Source organism: Seriola dumerili, unplaced genomic scaffold, assembly GCF_002260705.1.
Source record: "Seriola dumerili isolate Sdu_G_001 unplaced genomic scaffold, Sdu_1.0 BDQW01000149.1, whole genome shotgun sequence".
Classification (NCBI taxonomy): domain Eukaryota; kingdom Metazoa; phylum Chordata; class Actinopteri; order Carangiformes; family Carangidae; genus Seriola; species Seriola dumerili.
In genome coordinates this window covers 15,178,976-15,197,112 of record NW_019174404.1, presented here as the reverse complement: position 1 = coordinate 15,197,112, position 18,137 = coordinate 15,178,976, and the positions used below count along the sequence as shown (strand labels likewise).

The 18,137-nt window shown below is 41.8% G+C and overlaps 1 protein-coding gene across 1 annotated transcript in view; it reads left to right on the top strand.

Moving 5' to 3' along the window:
• The window catches only part of dlgap2 (DLG associated protein 2), a 161,906-nt gene that overhangs the window by 92,815 nt on the left and 50,954 nt on the right, over positions 1–18,137 (top strand). The window lies entirely within an intron of this gene.

Sequence of the window (18,137 nt, the reverse complement as noted above, 5' to 3'; positions counted from 1 at the left end):
CGTCCCTCCACAGCGTCGTCCACTGGACTTTGCTGACGGACCAGAGGGTTTGTTACACAGGACCATCTTTGGAAACTGTTTGGAAAAAGGGCGGGCCCTTTCAAAGAAATACTTGGCAGGTGATTGGTTGAATCATCTGTTTATCATATGACGTGGTAGGAGACTGCCAAAGAGGAAACAGAGCACATCATCGAGCCGAGGTCTGAGTAGCTTTGACAGCGAGTTAGCATGTCACTAAATAATTCTTGCCGTCTTTGTGAGGAAAATTTGCCTGCCTTGTAAGGTTACTTTGCTGCTGTTTGTCGTAAAACAATATAGTCAGTGATTTAAGTAAGCTGAAAACCACATCCCTCTCACAAATCAGGTCTTAATCACAAATGAGTCCGCACTGAAACAAAAGCACTTACTTTGATATATGTGCAGTGCATTGTGTTAACGCGAGGCTCATAAACAGGATGAAGGATTCATAGAGAGAAAGGAAAATTACACCAATTTGAAGTATTATTACCCATATGAAAACATTTATTCCAAATATTGTAAAAATGGAGCGAAGGGTCAAAATTCAATGTCAACTTTAATTGACCATTACCATTTAGATTCAGGTAGGAAAATAATCCTTAATGGGCACTGGTCCCCCATGATTATGTTACCTTGCACGCCGTCTGTCTGACTCTCTGTCTCTCCTTCTCATGGTCTCTTATGTCGAGTGGTCCTCGTCTTTCTTGCACGCACCATCCTAAAATTAGCACATCATACTGAACAAAGCAACATATGAAAACTTGAAACTTGATGTGCAACATAGTTATATCAGAGTACTGCATTCAAATAATCACATTTTCCACAGCTTGTTAATTTTTATCACTGTATTATGTAACACAAAATGGCAGTTTAGAATCCGTCTAATTGCTGGTAAATATCTCAACCTTATCTATTTAATTAAAACCAGGGAAAGAGTATGACATCCACTGAGGTTTTCAGTAAATTCAGACGGGTAGAAAGAATTGGTTCACAGAAACACACAGAAGCCTTCAGATCACCAGGTCTCATTCTCTCTGGTTCACTTCCGTCTGTCCTGCCATTGTCCTCCTCTTAATATGAGTGTGTCCACTGCCTCACACTGCTGTGGTTATCAGTTCTGAGGTCTTCTCCCTGCGGGCACTGCCTCTTTCTTCAGAGCTGCTTATTAAAACCCCAAACCTGGCCTCTGGGAGCCTCTTACTATCTTTCTCCTTCACAACCTCTTTCTCTCTCCCCTTCCTCTTTAAACACACACACTCAGGGGCAAAGGTGGGAATTTCTTTCCAGTTTGTTCCACTCAGTCAGGCATGAACTCTTCAGCTTTTTGGGCAACAAGAACCAATTACTGTAATAAGACTCATAAAATTCCCCTGCTGAACCACCAATGTCATCATTCCACATCATTTGTCTGCTGGTGCTTGCATTTTAGACAACACTGGCCTATATGATCAAGAGCCTCATGTGTATGGAGCCCCAATGAAATTAATCATTGCTTTGCAAAAATGATGGCGCCTTAGAGATGACGGTGATTACAGAGCAATGCAAACTCACCGTATTTAAGGCCTGCATCCTTTTTTTGATTAAAATCAAAGTTTATTGGCGTATTTTTATTCATGAAGTCTCCACAGATGCATCGCTTGGCTAGCCAAGCGTTAGACAGGGCCAGAGATATCGGATGATGCACTGGCTTGCTAGTGAGTCGCGAGCACACTGTTGCTATGTATAGGCTCGGAGCATTCAGAAGAATGGATCGGGAGAGTGTAAGACTGATGGCTACTGTCAGGCTGCAGCATGGGTGAATCATGAACACTCCTATTTTCACCCATCTGAATTTCCACATAATGTTTCCCCCTCTTGAACATTTCCTGCCGGAACAGTTGTCTCCTGTTCACTAGCATTTTATTTTCATATGATTTTGCAGGGTGGTATAGGGGAACGAGGGGCCTGATCCTTTTCATTTCAACCTAATTGACGTCATTGACTTTTGACACTGTGCTCCCAGAGCTGCTCATAAAACAAGGAGGGCTCCAGCTTGATGACACAGTGCTCATCAGTTTATTGTGGCGCATTGTTTACAACTTGATAAGCTCAAACAGCTTGAGGTCACAGAGAGAGAAGAACAATCCCTTTATGTAACAGGGAGACTCAGTCCTTTGCGCCCTATGACAGACAACAAGTCTTTCAGAGACAATGAATCACCATGATGTGGGAGATAATGAGTACAACACACAACCTCCAGTAGAACAGTGGGGCTGTTTTTTTACTCCATTCAAGGATGTGCTGGTTTCATCGCCAAAAAACGGCCTCACTTTTTGCTGTTCCTGTCTTGTTCACGCACTTGCACCAAAATCACATTATCATGCTCTGCAGACTCTTCATTTAGCTAGATATTTGACTCAGTAGAGCTGGGAGAAGACATTAGATTCTGAGCGCATGTCGACCAGCAGGAAATAGGCTTTTTTTTTTTTTTTTTCATTTGGTCTTCTCTTTTCTGCCCTGATGACAGTAGACAAACCTCACAGTCCATAGGAAATCCCATGATATCACACAATGTACCACAACACTGTTTTTAATAATATGCGTGTTGGGTACATGTGCATCCACTACATTGGAACGTATATATTATGGATATAGTGCTTCAGTGACCACTCTTTCTGCAGCTCTATTAGCTATTAACCTCAGTGCAACTCAGGTGAACGCAAAATGAGTTGAGCAAGTCAGACAGATTTCCCAGCGGCCCGGAATTCATTGCCTCCAGTCGAGCTAAGACTTTGTAGCGACACAGCACACATATGCTCAGAGGACCAAAAGTTTAGCTAGGAAAATTGAATGACGCCGAGGAAACAACATCGCCATTATCTCTGTAACAAAACTAGGTCCTGCAGTATTAAATCTTACATAATAATTCAGGTCAATAACCGACTGCAGTCTCTAATTTTCTTGTCATTATGGCGCTCTGCGTCTGATGAGCTGTCTTGCCTTATTCTTTCCAGCGACTTCTAGCACATAGTATTTCCCTTTTTATGTCATTATAAACTGTCCCTTATTAATAACATGCAGCACTTGAAACACAAAGCTTTAACACTTAAAGCTCATTCCCATTCATGACAGCCATGTCTGCGTGCCTCCGAGGTGCAGTCCTAGAGCTGGAGACACACTTTTCATGGCTAAAAATAAACACATCTCATGCTTCCCCCATTATGATTTTGGAGAGGAGACACACACACCCAAAGAGCATTAATAAGCAAGAGAGGGACAGTGCCCACAGCTTGAACTGCTGTAGGGGGCTGTCATTATTTTCAGCAACAATTATGACAGAACTGCACTTCTGTGAGTTTCAGCTGCCCCCTCCCCTCCTCTTCAGTCCCTCCCCATCAGGGAACATTTGAATCATCCATGTGAGTGAGGCTGATGCGCTCACAAATGATTTTTCTCCTCCCACACAAGTTTTGGAGAAGTGTTATTTCTGAAGTCTTTGTTTCGAAATGATTTATCGGTGGTACGGTTTAGAAATTATCCCAGTAACTACCGGAGGGGGGTTAGGACTGAATACGGCCCTCCGATGATGATGATGATGTGAATCCCGCCAAAAAGTCTCGTAGTTGCAATGATTGCAGTGATTTGGTTTCTTTGTCCGGGAAATTCACTCTGTGCGTCTGAAAAGAAGAATGAGTGCAGCCTTTTGTTGTGGCCGACTATGTTCAATCACAGTACCTCCTGTGGCAGGCCTACCTCGGGACACAATAGCCGGCCCTTTTGGCCTGGTCTGTGTGTGATAACCAGCATCAGTGTGACGTGGCAATAATCCAAGATCAGCGGGGTTAATAGTGTGTACTGTGTCCTCACCCTAAAGGCCCCCACTTCCTCGAGGGGTTCACATAACGACTCAATGCCTGGGTCCGATGTGGACCTCGGGAAACATTAATTCCTCACCCAGCCTCAGTGGAGGTCACTTTGGGTTAATCTTTGAGGCAGGAAGCTGAGCCGTGGAGCCGTGGATGATGGATGGATGCCATGACTCATGGTCCTACCATCAGATGTGTTTCTCTTAAATGTAATTCACCCTGTTGCTTAAGAAGCAAGAATCATGTGGAGGTAGAATTAAACCTGTTTTGCATTTTTGTGAATTCAAAATGAGGGAGCAGTGACATTCTTATAGTATGCCCATTTTGCAGCAGCAGGGTCACTACCTCTGAGCTCAGCTGAAGTGCTTTCAAAGAGCACACAAGACACTTAATTTTGGTTCACTTTAAAACACTGCACACTGTGACAGCCAGGCCCACTTAACGTTCATTCTAAAAACCAAACAATCCATCACTGTCGGCCGCGCAGGCACTTCTGTAGAAGTAATGCAACCTGTGGTATTTCCTCCCGGCGCCCTGAAGACCTCTCCAAACTGGTAAAAATCTCCCCTCGCACTGCCACTTATCTGCCCCGTGTCTGGGGTGCAACAGCCGAACACTTGCAAAAAACGGAGCACTTTCTACGAGACCTTCAGTCTGAATGGAGATCTCTATTACTCTCCGTGTCTCTCTTTCTTTCTGGTGTCTGTCTGATTCATTGAAGTCGATTCATGTTTTTTTTTAAGCTGTGGGATGACAACAGCTTGATAGAAGCTAGTTCGTTATTGTTTGTTCTCATCGGCAGTGGGAGGTGAGGAGGTGGGTAGATGGTATGTCCATGTGTTCTTGCTATACAGAGAGAGTTAAATTGAGACAGAACCTTCCTGGCTGGAGCACAGCAACCTACAGTTATTTTAATCACCAATTAATCTATTGGTTACTTTTTTATTAATTGATTCATTGTTAAATAAAAATAGTGCAAAAAATAAAAATGTCACATGTTTCCCAGAGCCCAAGGTGTTCTTGAGCTATGCTAGGGACACCACTTTGGTCCAGACTGAATAACTATTGGAGGCGTTGCCGTGTAATTTGGCACAGATATTCATGGTGCCCGTATGATGAATCCTACTGATCTTGATGATAATCCTGACAACATGTCAACGTTTTACTGGTCCAGTGAAATATCTTTACAGCTAACAGACGGATTGGTGCCCTAACTTCTCCTCTAGTGCTACCGGGAGATTCACTTTTGCGGTTTTGAAAGAAGTGTCTCCACAACATTGCCGTGACATTTAGTACACACATTCATGGCTCCCTCAGGATGAATCAATAATTGGAGACTAGATCTAACGTCACCATCAGGAGGGAACTTTTAGTTGACAATTTTGTTTTACTTCATCTATGCCTAATCACTAGATAAAGCAGTGGTATTCCCATTAGCCTCAGCTTTACCTTATGTTTAGCTAATGCTTGCATGCTAACATGCTAAACCAAGATGGTGAACGTGGTAAACATTATACCATTATTGTTGTTATTATTGCATGCTGATTTTAGCTCAAAGCATTGCTGTGCTTCAATAGCTTCAAAGTGCTGCCCGGTTATGTGTTGTGGATTAATTAGTTTAGTTAGAATAGCATGTTTGTGTGTATGCTGTGCATGCATTATTTCTAATGTTTTTATCTAGTAGCATATATAAGACTGACATTTGCTAAAGAGCAATTCTGTAAGTAAGTGAAGGATATTTTACCCCCCACTGAATAGTTTCTGCAAATGCAAATAGCAACTGAGGAGATGAGGCGCAGCATAAATGCAACTGTGGCCACTGGTCATATACCATCTTACTCTTAGATTTTAAGAGCTCTTAGAGTTCAGGGCTTCCTCTAAGGCTGAAAACAACTTTTTAAAATTCATAATTTCATCTTGTGAACTGAGAAGTCAAGAGAAATAGCTGAGGAGGTCAAAACATGCTGACCTTTGCTATTGACTCAGTCCAAGCTTATGTGGTGACCTTAAAGTATCTTTTCAATCTTATGGGAAAACCCATAAGCAAGTTAATTAGTCCCAGTGCCAATTAACTTTACATCCCTATATAACACAACTCTGTGGAGAGTTACTTCTGTCCCCCTCCTGTAATTGTAATAGAGCCACAGCCAGTGTTTACAAATTCATCCCTCCATCCCTCCTAATCTGTTTGTGATCAAGGTTTGCACTAAGTAGCCCAGCAGGACTTAGTGAGAGCGATGCCCTGCGCTTTGTGAGCGTACACAACATTAATAACTCAAGGTAATGAGTTATTATCTATTGCCTTTATCGGACTGACAAAACCCATGGCATTCACAGAGAGCTGAACGAGAGGACCAGCATCAATTAAATCACTACCTTCCATTGTTCATGTTCAGGTGGCATTAAAGTATGACAAGTGAAACATAATTAGGTATTAAATTGTATCAAATTGACCATTGAGTGAAACAGATTCACAGCATGTTTCATATATTCCCCATTAATTCATGCAAAACAGCGTTAATCCATCATAAGCATGCTTTGCTGGATGCTTCGTCTTGTCTCACCTTGTCCTATGTTAATTCACCCTCTTGTTTGGCTCCCTCTTCTCTCCTCCTGTGCTGCATTTCCACCTTTTCTGAAGACAAAATGATGTGAGACATCACAGCGCTTGTTCTCATTTACAGCAGCATCACATACTCTCGCACAGACTTCGCTGAACGCAACAGCTTGTTGATTTTGAATCACACCTGCAAATATTGAATACTTTGTAATTCGTGTTTTCCCAGACTTGTGTAATCTTTCTGATGAGGAACACAAGGCAAGAAAAAAAAAAGGCAATGAAGATGAACCGGTTATGTTACCCAAATTGTTTTGTTCTTCTTTCGATTATGATCCTCAACACTCACGGTGAAGTAATTATTGTGGGCTCGTTCCTTTGCAGCGTGCATACACATCACACGCAGGAATTTTTCAAAGCCCAGGCCTCAAGGACAAGCATTAGAGGCCAATCAGGGAGCAGTGTGATGCAACGATGCGGTCGTTACCCTCTGGGGCTCGCCTTGTTGGAAATGGAAATGAGAGTGGGAGGGATATCACAGCCGCTTTAATTGATTTCAGTCAAGGGACAGACCACCCAGATGTTGTGCAGTTTCAATATTCATACTGATAAATTCTAAAACATCCACATGTGCAGCGCATTTTGTTGTGAGAATGATTTACTGCATCATTTAGAAACGATGGTAAGCATGAGGCAAACTGTCATTAATGACCTACAGTGATGTAATTGCCAGAGAGGGGACTAGGGGCATATTTAATTGGTCTTCTCTTCTCATGACACAGAGCAAGCACGCCCAGTTTGTTCTGCCTCTTCCTTTTGATTTGAATTGTCAACGCTGCTCGTTGACATCAGTTACATCTTCTTATTAGTCTGTGTCTGATGTTGTGTTCAGGGCTGCATCCATTGTCAAAATGAATGCTTGTTAGAAAACACAAAACTCAAAATCTATTTTGTCAAATTATCCCTGTGCCGTCCCTCAAATAAAACGAAAAACTAGAAACTGAAAAAAAAATATTTTCATTAGCAATTGATCTGTTAATTATTTTGTGAATTAATTGTTCCATAAAATCTCAGAAAATGGTAAACAAGTCTCTAACAAAATTTTCACTTCACTAATAAACACTGACATTTGTGATGCTAGAATCGGTGGATTTGTGGCAGTTTTTGTTCACAAAATGATGATTAACCAATTACCAAAAATAGTTTCTCCTTCATTTTCTGTTGACCTGTATTGTGTGTTTTTTATGTACACGCAGCAGCTTTTTTCATTGGTCTTGTTGGTGTGATATATTTCCCAGTGATGGATGAGGTTACATGATATGATATCATCTCGTAGCCAATGATCTCATGAATATGATATTATACAATCAACCAGTGCACATTATGGGATATCGACAGCTGCAAGGAATACACGGGATGCGTTCTCCAATACTGGGCAAAGGCGTGCAGAATTCCTCTGCTGCATTTGTAACAGCCTTTCAAATGGTGCAACATAATCGCTCTAGAAATACAGACTTCGGAGGCTCAGGCCCCTGAATCGGGACGCAGCTAGTGGCTGCTACGACTGTCGCATCTCCCCATGCACTGTATGTGTGTGGCCCCAGGCAAAGACTAGCACTCTTGTCCTGGCTGTGATGTGCTGGAGCTTTGTTCCTAAGCAACCTCCATCTCAAAGCTTGGAAGAAATGAACAAGAGAGTGTTGCTGTAGAGTCTTGATGGGGTGTGTGGGTGGGTGGATGGAGGGGTGGATGGATGTTAGATGGTAGTGGTTCCACAAGGGTTTGCTTCAGAAACAGTTATGTCAGAGATTGCTTTTAGAGCAATGTTGAACTTTAGCAGAACCTTGAGTTGTCCAGCTTCCCTGCCACAGAGAAAGTCTAGACATTGGCAAACATCTTATCTGCAGCTCATTAATTTAAATTTTCAGGCGTATTTTGCCAAGCATTGAGAGTCAATGATATACTTAAAAGTATCTTTTTTTTTTTTTTTTTTACCAGAAATCTGAACAAGAGCATTCCCACTGCAGGATAATTTGCAGTGCTGCCTGTGTGTTATTTATCGTAATGCTGTGTTTTCCCAGTTGCTATGTCGTGTTGCAGCAGCAGAGAGTATTCCCAAGAGTAGTGTTCTACTGTACCAGGTGAGATTGTATCGTCATCACCATTTATTCGATCAAGTGACTGTTCCTGACAAAACTTTGCTCTGCTGTAACTGAATGCTGACCTGTCTTTCATCCCCCCTCTCTTGCCTGCCACTCTTCTTCACGCACTCCGTCGATGTGACAGCACACAGATTCCCGAACACAAATACAAGTGCGCTAACCACTCTGACATTACGAATTACTTCTGGTCACGTCACATAGATTCAAAAATGGCTTGTCGACGAGACTCGGTGGAAGAGGCTGCAGCAAGACCCCTGAGAGTAAGACTAAAAGGAATGAGAAGTAGACATAGCAACTGGAAATAGGAAACATGTCTGGCCTGTCATCAATCAGTCTCTCGTTGTTGATATGTTTTCTCTCTTCCTGTGTTTTTCTTTCTGTTACATACCAAAGCATCAAACAGCAGGTGGCAGCTTAGGCATTAAATGACAGATAAATCCGATCCAGTCTGTTTGCTCTCGAAAACCTATATCCATGTTTTCCACATCTCCTCTTATCCCATTACAGCTACTTGTGTTGGATCTGGATGGGGAACTACATCAGCCCACTCACTCTATCAAATTATTACTAGAAGCATGTGGATTCAGTGACTACCTGGGGAAGCAAATGAAAGCCTGACTGCCCTCTTAAGAGTGCTTTTGCACAGATGTTGAGAATCAAGGCAGCATGAGTGTACATATCCAATCTACTCTTTCAACTCAGATGACCTATCCAACAAGTTGCTTTCACCGTTATGTGCTTATCCGCTGACCCTGCCTGATTAGTGTTCATATAAGAGTTTTAAAGGGGCAATTTAAGACAAAATGTAGAAGTAAAATGCAGATTAGCATCCAAATTACCAAAAATGCAATGTGTAAGACAGCTCGGTGTTCTGTGACCTTTTTGTACTGGACTCTTTCTCATCCCACAAAGGTCATTTTCATACCACCCTTAGTCTGTTATCGACTTTGGTTCTTTGGTTTGCACTTTGAGGAGGCGTTCAATGAGCTGAAACCTGCCAGACAAGCTCAATCAATGCAATTGCAAAGGAGCTGAATTTATTTTGGATCATTTTCATGAAAATGTACGTTCCTGTGCAACTTTAAATATACAGTCATACAGTCATTAATGTTATTCATGTCCGGTCATGACAAGTACCATAAGTGCATTCAAAATTCATTTTTAAGTATCTACAGCTGAAACAATTAATCGATCAGTTGATTGGCAGAAAATTAATCTGCAGTCATTTTGATAATATATAATATATAATATTTTAAATCATTTATAGTCAAATTTTGAGAAAAAACAAAAAGTGTTCTGCTCGTCAAATGTGAATCTTTGCTGGTTTTCTAAGTAGTGAAAAGAATATCTTCCAGTTTTAGGCTGTTGGTCAGATTTCACCTTTGATACTGAGAACTTGTGAACTTTTTCACTATTTTCTGATATTTTTCACTAATCACTAATCATTCAATCAAGAAAATAATCTGCAGGCGAGTCAGTAATGATGAAATAATCACTAAGATGGATTTATAGTCAATTTTAGTTTAGATTTAGTGTTGAATTTCAGATTTCACCTGTTGGTATCACCTTGGCCACACATATATTCCCCATTCCAACTGTGTTTACATTCCTTCATTTATTTTAGTACAGAGTGACAGTGAGATATACATAGATTTATAGAAATGGGGTTACAGCCAGGTAACTTACAACATTATTTCACTGTCTCATTACTGAACAGGAGATTACCGCCATGTAAATGTTCACATTCATTCATTCATTCATTCATTCATGCAGAGCGGTGACTGCAGTGAGCAGAAGGTTTGCAGTGTGCTCTCTATGTTTAAATGTAGATAAGTGAAAATGTATGTTAGTGTATAGCTCCATGTAATGGCTCTAGCTGCTGTTTGGCTGCTCCACGATTGGCTGGTTGTTTTTGTATGATGCGTTGAAGGTGCACCCAGGGAATCGTCAGGAGCACTTTTTTCATTTCACTGCTGTGAAATTAGGCCAGTAAAACACTAGGACAGGCACTTACACTTATTACATTTCACTGTCCGATGTGTCCAGGTTCACCTTCGCTCCCCTGAGCGACATGCAATCTTACTCCATCCAAATCAACACGTGGATGCTCTCGTGGTTGAGAGTGCCTGTGTGCACACAAATGAGTGTTCATCAAGGTTTAGTGCAGCAGCCCGGTTCAGTGTTTGAATTCTCCCACTCACACACAGTTCATGTGATCCTGACGGTAATTAAGACGTGTTTCCACCCTCAGATGTTGTCAGTACACTTAATTTTTCGGATCTGATTTTGTCCAGATTAACATCACAGCAAATCATTTAACACACTGATTGACTTTGCGGCTCTAATGTTCCGGCTGACTTTGGAGGAAAAGGCGAGTGAGAGACAAGGATCTGAACTGGACTGTCGGTATCACTTCCATCTCCAAAAAGTCATTATGGTCGGCCCCCGCCCTCCGCTCTCTAGGCTGCTGTGGTCTGCAGAGAGGAAAATTACATTAGAGGGGAAAGGATTTCAATTGTCTTCTTCAGGCTGAGGACTTTGAATGCCTGCAGGGGCTCAGGGGACCTGCAGTATTTTTAAAATAAGTTGGGTGATGGGATTGTCTCTGGGGGCTGAGGGCTGGTCTGGACCTTGGACCTCCTCGCCTGCCTCGGACACGTGTGTCTATTTTCTTATGTCATCCCAGCAAAATAATAGCAGTATGACAGTATCAAATCGTCTCTCATTTTCTCCTGAACTCCTCGGTGGTTGCAGAGACAGCAAAGGATGTGAACTTCAGAGCAAGTTGCTATGGCAACCAGGAACAGTTCTGAGGCTTCCTCTAACAAGTTGCCTGGCAATGCAGTCCTGGCTGTTACATAAGATGGGACTTACTCTCTTTCTCTCTCTCTCACACACACACACACACACACTCACACACTCACACTCACAGGGCTTTTCCTGTGGCAGAATTTCACATTCAGCATGATTTATTCATATCTGGATAGCTGCGCTGGATTTATGATTCCACCATGTAAATGCAAGCCCATGCAATCTACCACATTTGGCAAGAGTTTGCGCAGGGGCATTGTTGGACTCCCAGTCAATTCCTGTGGCTGTTGTAAATAAAAAGGGGGCTTTGAAACGATTTAGATTGACGATGTCGTTGCTTGAGTAAGAAAATGATACAAAGATAGCGAGACAATTTGGCACAGTTGCTGCTGTTGTGTGGGATGAAATTACCACAGCAGAGAATGAGATGGGCTGTGCATTTTCGATATAAAGATGATAAATTCAGCTTTTTGCGTTCAATTCCAAGATTCAACAGATGAACCAGAAAGTTGGGAAGCACATAAACCCTCAAGTATTGTCATTCAGGAAGGAACAAGGAACGCTGATCCTGACACTTTGTTGAATTCCCCTCTGTCACCTATCGTTCCGTCCTCACTTTGACTGGCGCAGAGAGAGGGGAGCCGAGGAGGAGCGCTGAGCAAAGCACAAGATAACACACTTCATCATTAGCGGGTTCACGATAAGTATTCAGACATTCAGCAGCGTCTCCTTATCTGGCCACCATAATCTCTCTGCAGCTAAATACTATGGCCGCCTTCAGCTCGCCACTCTCTCGGTGAAATTGGGTGTTAGAGAGGAGAAATTGCCATTTTACGTTTGTTGGGACAGCCTGCCAATAGCCTAATCATTTTTGAAGAGATTAGTGCCGAGGCTGATAGACTCAGAGCTCTTTAGGGAGTTACAGGAATATGAATATCTGCTGTTATAGCTTCTGTTCCCTTTGTATCAGTATCATTTTCCAGTCTCCTGTACCTGTTATCGCCCAAAATATACAGCCACACACAAACTGTCTCCCCTTAATCATTACTGTTGTTTACCGGAGCTCGGTAGACAATACCCACTTACCTCTGCTAGCTTCTCCCTGCTCTAATCTTTCCCTCTGCGCTCACAGGCAAACCTTCACGCCCTCCTGGGAGAAAGATAGCGGGGTGTAGGCTTTGATAGCTGGGGAAAGCGAAGGGGAGTTCTCTTTCTTTGCCATCTCTCACATCCACACAGAACTCTCAGGTTTGTAAGTGTAACCACAGGCATCTCTGTGCATCAGCAGCCAGAGGCTACAGTGCAATGAACCAAACATGCACATCTGGGCAGTTATACACAAGCATGTGTATCAGTGCAGGTTAGGACTGAGTGTTTCTCATGATTTTAGACGCATTACTTCCTGGGAATATATCCCTCTCTCCTCGGATTTCTCACCATATATGATTTCTTTTAAAATATGAATTATTAATCTTAAAATAATATTCATAATGTCTTAATATTTGATTATAAGCTGTGTCCCAAATCCATACTGACTATACAGCACTGTATTATATACTAACTGTCACTGTATACTGTTTCAGCAGGAGAATAGTCTCTATCAACAGCACAAGGAGCCCTGTTTAGGATGCATATCAGTGTGAACACACTACATAATAAAAACCTGCTTAGAATCAGTGTAGTCTATATTTGGGGCACAGCATATGTTTCGATGTGCGTTGAAAAACAATTCCTCTTAAACACACACAATCTTTGAGGTGGAAAAACACAATGCCAACTGTACAGAATCATTTGCACCTCTGTTTTTAGTATCTCCCCTTTCCAGTCTTAATACACTCAAGTGGTTTTATGTGTGTGTTTACTGTATGTGTATAAGCTTCTTTATAGGAAGTAGAAGTAAGTGTCCAGTTTAGCATGAAAAGTAATAGAAAGAGGCCGATGCAGCTAAAAACGTATAAGTATAATACTGTATTAACACCATTTCAAGCTGCAACAAAGTAGAGTTGAGTAGATGTATGCAGAAGGTAGGTGCGCACAGACACACAGATTTGCACACATGCTTGTTCCCACAGGTATTTTTCCTCTGAAAAAAAAAGAGTAGGTTGTGGTGTGAACTCCCAGAATATACTGAGACATTTGCAATATGCAGTGTATGTGCCTGGATACCAGTATCCGCACATGTCTCGAGCTATTGACTATGACATCTCTCTTTTTTACAATGGAACATTTAATCAGGTGTTTCCATAGCAGCGTGTCACTTGGTATTTCACAGATGTGTGTTTTTGGACTGCTGATCTTTTTTGTATAGATTCATGTGACGCTGGCTCCTCTCTAAATCACCCGAGTATGAGTTCCTAGTTTGATTTAAGGCCAGTAGTGAGAGCAGGTCCTCCCCCATTGTGTAAGTGTGAGAGCACATGCAGTGCTGACTCAGCCGGTCGTTTCACAGACTCTTTTGTATCTCATGTCTCAGCATTAGGTGTCAGTCATAGCATCGAACATGAAAGCAACACTTTTTTTTCTCCTGGCATTTTACGTGTCACGCTCAGCCAGAGACAGATGGTCTATGAGGAAAAATATCAGTGACAAGTAATTGGCTCCCAATTGCTCTGGCAGTTTGAAACAGCTCAGTTAGTTGAGTATCGCATGAGCAATTAAAATGCTTCAGGTTCGGTTTCAGCTCACGGCCGACACTTGAAATGTATGCATTAATCGTCCTGGGCTGTCACTTGGATGGACAAGTGAGCGGGATTTTCTGCCAAAGCTGTTAGCCGAGGCCTTAGTTTTGATATGGTGGATATCATGAGGCTTGCAAAGCTGACAGGCTTGCTACTTCTCCTCTTTGTCCATTGGCTCCTGCTCAAGTCTAATAGCTCAGACCATTTCTGATTTGCCCCGAGGGTTGAGGACACAATTCCCCTTACTTTGATTTTCTGAAGAAAGGCCAGAATTCTGGGGAGACTGCAGTTAACCTTTGGGAGATGGATAAGATCGATCGATTTGTTTTGCTCAGAAAATAAGGGGTGTGACTTTACTGTGGCCAGTTGGAAGGGACGCTGCTGGCATAGCCGGACAAGCCTGTCTTTTATTGGAAAACATATTTCCACCTTTCTTTTGTTACTGCTACTAAAATACTTTGCAAAAGACTTTTTCCTGTCTTTGACGTTTGTACAGTATGTAATTAATGGATTTTATGAGTGGTAGGATTAAACCTCTAATGTTTATATGATTGTCTGCCACTTTACAAGACTAGTCCAGCCATTGTTTGCTCTGATTCATAAATAATTTACTTGAGCACGACCACTAAGCAACCAAACGAAAGCTCTGAAACGGGGCGTTTGATGCCAGGCAACTTGGAAATGACAGATTCTTTCTGTGATGCAAAACATTAAAGGCTGTCATCACAAGTCTCTCATGTGCTGCCTCAACACTGGGGCTCTCTCTTACAGTCGCCTTTATCCTAATCCTCTCTTAAATAGTGCTGCGGCTAGCCACCATTCAAACCACTGCCAAGTCTGAAGGTCGCATGCCTTTGATCTCTCAGTCTAGTCCAGTGCTTTATTATCTTTTAACTTTGTTTTCAACTCCAGTTAGGGCCTGAGCCAGAGGAAGAGTGGGAGCTGTCAGTGATACTCAGCGCAGATATAATGCTATTTAAATGCTAATGTGTTAAAAGGAGCAAGACGACCTTTACTCACACTCTGCACGCGGGCGGAGCAGCAGCACAAAACAGAAGCCCTTAATAAATGAGCCTCTTCCTCTGACTCTGTTTCCCTTCCCTGCACACCTTCCGTGTCACATATACGGTGTGTTTATCAAAGTCCAGCCCAGGGGGCTCTGACAACATTATAGAACAGCGTATTGGTTCAGGTGTTAAGTCAGACATGATTTGATGATTGCAAAATATTAAGTCAAATGTGATTGGTTTATTTCTTGATAAATGTCTGTTTATCAAGGCAGGGCTTCTTGTCATTGCAGTGAAAAAGTTTGTGAGTGCGGTGAATTGGTTTAGCCTTTAGCGCAAAGAAGACAATGTCAGGGATCCCTGCCTTTTCCTTTCATTAAAAAAAAATCTGATTTTCTTCCTTTTTACCTGCGTAATCATTTCTCTCATTCCTCCATCGACATTTAAAAACACAACAGCCCGACATTTAAAGAAATGTCGCCTCCCTACTGCATGCCGCGTTGAAATTTCATCGTCATCCAGTTTCCTAATTCACCATCCATCCTTTGCAGTCCATCTAAGTAGTTGGCACCCTTGCCAGGAAGCCGATAATGTGATGGCAGGTGCTTGTATCAGTGTAAAAACAACAAGCCCTCTGCCTGTCCACAGATGTCACAGATACTTGTCTCCCTGTTTGCAGAGCAGTTGCCAGAAGGATCCGTGCTCACTGAGAGAGCTGCTTTCCCTTCAGTCTGTAAATATGTAAATATTAGATAACCTTTGAAATACTTTGTAGGGCTTACTTTTTGAACCGCACATCTACTTTTTTTTTTTTTTCTTTCCTTCAGCTAAAGTACAATTCTGTATCAGCAGAGGAAGAGGTGAAAAGGAGAAAGAGAGATGGAGGGCGGATGAGTCTGTCATCTGTCATATAATCCCAGGAAATGCCACAACTCTGCCGGTAGATAATTTATTCAGTGCAGCTCCCTGAGGTACCTCAAGGAATAGTCAGCCGTCAAAGAAAGGCCTTGGAGTAAGATGGTGACATAACTTCAGACAGAAACGTAGCATCGCTCATCAATCAATAATGCACCATCATCTTTTTGCTGCAATTACAAGCGAGCGGTGAACTTGACTGACTTCGGCAAAGCAAGTTCACCTGACTTGGCCTGTTGAATTTCACTCTGTAGTAAAATTTTTGATGGGCATTCTCAGCGCGGTTTATGTGCAGCCTCACACAACAAACAGTTCCTCCTGAGGGAAAAATGTCTTATCTTTTCCCCCTCATGCATGCTTAGAGTAGCTTGGATTAATTTTACATCAGGCTGCCAAGTAGACATCCTCATGTAAGACTGGTAAACAACGAGAATTTGTTTTCATCTCGACAGATGGAGGACGACAGCAACAGAAGAGCACGGCTGCACCTCAGGGGTTGAGATCTTAGACCTCATTAAAAATAAGTTTGAAAGGAATAAATTTTGATCCAATTTGAGAGATGAAAAGGAAGCATCCACCCTTAGTCACAATTCACTAACAGCATAGTAAGTCATTCTCATGATGTTGGATGTTTTCTTGTGTTAGTGTGTGCGTATACATATGAGACTTTCCCAGAGCTCTTGACAAAATAGGAAAATCCTCAACACACCCAATGATAAATATCTTACCGGTGCAGTGACAGGACCCAGGGGACTTTTACAGAGCACACACACTGTGTGGTTTCTAACTTGCACAGTGATGCTTACACTTTAGTATTTGAATGTAGGAAAATGTCTTGAGACAACAGAAATTTAGTTTTAAATTCATTACTGATGGAGTAGTGGGAGGAAGGAAAGTCAGACATGACAATACAAAGTGTGACAGAATATAAATCATCACTGATTTTTACATATCTTGTATATTGTGGTTGCTATCCCTTGAAAATATCTGTTTGTGGTTTTTGTAACAATGGAAATATTTAATTTAATGTTTAATTTTATATGATTTTTGCAGCAATGTGACTCACAGACTTCTGTCTAATTATTTCATTTATTAAGTTTCTTTGTTTTTGTTTTTTTTATTTAAGTTTAAGATATTACTACATATGTCATTATTCTGAGGGATGTAATCCATATCTCCAACTCCTGGTTGCTCTTTAGAGTTGCCTGACCGCCATGGTAGAGCTCTCTTCCTTTGTCCCAGGGCTGAAATCTTTACAATGAGAAATATAAAGAGCCTTGGGACTGACTTTTTTCATGGCACAACTCTTAAAGCAGAACATCCCCAAGAACTCCCCACTACTGCATATGTGGGGAAAAAAGTTGAATAAAGCTTTTGTGGCTGTATGCAGTCTGCTAAATCGCCTCAAGTCAATCTAGTTGAGTCACCATTGGTTGGGGCTGAAGATTACAAGTTTAAAAAATTAAAATATCTGGGGGTGTAAAAGAAATGAGCTTACCAGACCTGGCATAATACACCTGAATATCTGACCGCATCACACTGTCGGAGGGCGAGTTGCAATGTGGATCATTTTTCTTTCTTGTCAAAACCAAGAATCAGGTTTTGACAAGAAAGAAAAATGCATGGAATTAAAAAAAAAACAATATCTGATTCTGTTACACTGATTTTTATCCTTTGTTACTGAACTCTGTTTACTAAAGTCTGACGGTATTATATGAGAGCAGCTCTAAATTGGTGGAGTCCACTTTTAAAGAACACTAGTGGGCCACAGTACGAGAAAATACTTGGGAGAAAATACTAACAGAAAGAGCGAGCTGTTCCATGCAAAGAGCATTTTTGAGAAAGACAAAATGATTTGTCCTCATTAGTAAGGAGAAAAGAAAACAGGAAGGAAGAAGGACGGTTATGTTAACCTGTAATGCCGCCTTCATTTGGAGGAACAGCAGCACTAAGGCTACCGTCAGCATGAGATAGACAATAACATTTAATCAGAACATCAGCCCAGCAGTATAAATCACAAGTGCAGCCACAAGGTTGTCCTTGTCTCCTGGTATATTACTCATCAATGCTTCTAATTTTGTTCATTGGAGCACCTGAATAACCTAAGTCAAGGAGCCCTATCTTACACCCGGCACGAAGCGGCA